The 2,405-nt window shown below is 40.0% G+C and overlaps 1 non-coding gene across 1 annotated transcript; it reads left to right on the forward strand.

Moving 5' to 3' along the window:
* Nucleotides 1–1,894: 1,894 nt before the first annotated feature.
* On the forward strand, nucleotides 1,895–2,001 carry LOC114377699. Its single transcript, XR_003659138.1, has one exon. It is a non-coding gene; the product is annotated as a small nucleolar RNA R71 (small nucleolar RNA).
* Nucleotides 2,002–2,405: the final 404 nt, after the last annotated feature.

Below are 2,405 nucleotides of genomic sequence, written 5' to 3' on the forward strand. Positions count from 1 at the left end.
AAATCAGATACAAGATCAAATTCAAACTCAGATTTAGATTCAATGCATAAGGAATGACAAGTATGTAGATCAGATAAAAATGGATGTTTCCTACCATGAAGAACATAATCAAAATCAAACATATAATCATCAACAATCTGATCAATTATCTCAGCATGAAAAATAGAATGATCCTCAAATGGATGTTTCATGGCATCAAGAATGTTAAAATGAACAACAATATCACCAAATTCCATAGACAACGTGCTAGCATAAACATCTATCTTGGTTTGGGATGTTTTCATAAATGGTCTGCCTAAAATAATTGGAACTGAACCATGGGAAAATCCCTCTTCCATATTAAGAACGTAAAAATCAACAGGAAAAATAAGTTCACCAACCCGAACCAACACATCCTCTATGAAACCTACGGGGTAAGCAACACTTCTATTTGCCAAATGAATTACCACATCTATAGATTGCAAAGGTCCAAGAGATAAAGAATTGAAAATGGATAAAGGCATGACACTAACTGATGCTCCTAGATCTAGCATGGCATTCTCAAATTTATTGTTCCCAATAATGCAAGGTATACAGAAAGTACCTGGGTCCTTAAATTTCTCAGGAATGTGAGGAACATATTTACCTATCAATGCTGACACATTTTTGCCCATGCTAATCCTTTCATTTCCTTTGAGCTTCCTTTTGTGGGTGCACAACTCCTTTAGAAACTTGGCATATCATGGAATTTGCTTGATGGCATCTAGCAGAGGTATGTTCACCTCTACTTTCCTGAAGGTCTCCAAGATCTCCTTTTCCGCTTCTTCCATCTTTTTTTGTTTGGAATTTCTCTAGGTGGGAATGGAAGAGGGATAAAAGGCTGCTGTAAGTTAGAATTACTAGAAGAAGGTCCACCTGCATGAAAATTTTTGTTAGGAAGCTTTCTCTTTTGTGCAACTATCTCATCCTCTTTTTCAGGTGTAGAATGAAGCTTGACAGGTTCAGGTGCAGGTGCTGCTACTGGTGGAGGCACTTGAATTTGGTTGCCAGACCTCAAGGTGATGACACTCACATTTTTTGGATTCTGCACAATTTGTGAAGGCAATTTGTCAGAATTTTGGGACTGAGATTGGTTCAACTGAGTAGCCATCTGCCCCATATGATTTGTCAGACTCTGAATGAAGGCTCTTGTCTCTTGCTAAAATTGCATATTTTGGATGGTCATTTGCCTCACTAACTCTTCTAAGGAAGGTTGAGGAGGGGCCTCAGTTGGTTGTTGCCTTTATTGTTGTTTTTGCTGCTACTGCTACATTGGAGGAGGAACATATGGCTTGCTTGGACCAGCAACATTATGAAAAGGATGGACAGGCTGTTGTTGTTGTGGAGGACTTGCCCATCTCAGATTTGGATGATTGTCCTCCAACCTGGATTGTATCTGTTGCTCGAAAGGTCATAATTATTCTGCTGTTGTTGATTTTGCTGCTGAGGGGGTCTATTATAAATGTTTGCAACATAAGCTTCAGGTTGCTCATGGACTACAGATTGCTGCAAAGAAGGATAAAGATCTGTATGGTGATCTGTAGAAGAACATAGACCACAGACTCTTGCAACAGGTGCAGATTTCTGATTCATGGCAAGCTGAGTTACTAAGTTGACCAAGGCATCAAGTTTTCCCTCAAGCTTTTTATTTTCAGTAGATGAAGATGAATCCGTGGCCACCTCATGGACTCCTCTAAGGACAATAACATCATTTCTTGCACTGAATTGTTGGGAGTTGGAAGCCATCTTCTCAATCAAATTCTTAGCCTTAGCAGGGGTCATATCTCCAAGAGCTCCACCACTGGCAGCATCAATCATACTCCTCTCCATGTTGCTAAGTCCCTCATAGAAATATTAAAGAAGGAGTTGCTCAGAAATCTGGTGGTGAGGACAACTCGCACACAATTTCTTGAATCTTTCCCAGTACTCATACAAGCTTTCTCCACTAAGTTGCCTGATGCCTGAAATGTCTTTTCTGATGGCAGTGGTCCTAGATGCATGGAAGAATTTCTCCAAGAACACTCTCTTAAGGTCATCCCAGCTGGAGATGGATCTGGGAGTAAGGTAGTACAACCAATCTTTTGCCATTCCATCCAGAGAATAAGGAAAAGCCTTTAGGAAGATATGATCTTCCTGGACATTAGGGGGCTTCATGGTGGAACAAACAATATGGAACTCCTTAAGATGCTTATGAGGATCTTCACTTGCAAGACCATGAAACTTAGGTAGCAAGTGTGTTAGTCTAGTCTTGAGAACATATGCTCAGAATGCTCAAAATGCTCAAAATGATCAGGATGCACACTATGCCTAGCTAATCTATGAAAGGTTCTATCTATTTCAGGATCAAAGGATTCTAAATCACCTGGATTGCCCCTAGTCATGCACTA

Source organism: Glycine soja, chromosome 11, assembly GCF_004193775.1.
Source record: "Glycine soja cultivar W05 chromosome 11, ASM419377v2, whole genome shotgun sequence".
NCBI classification, from domain to species: Eukaryota; Viridiplantae; Streptophyta; class Magnoliopsida; order Fabales; family Fabaceae; genus Glycine; species Glycine soja.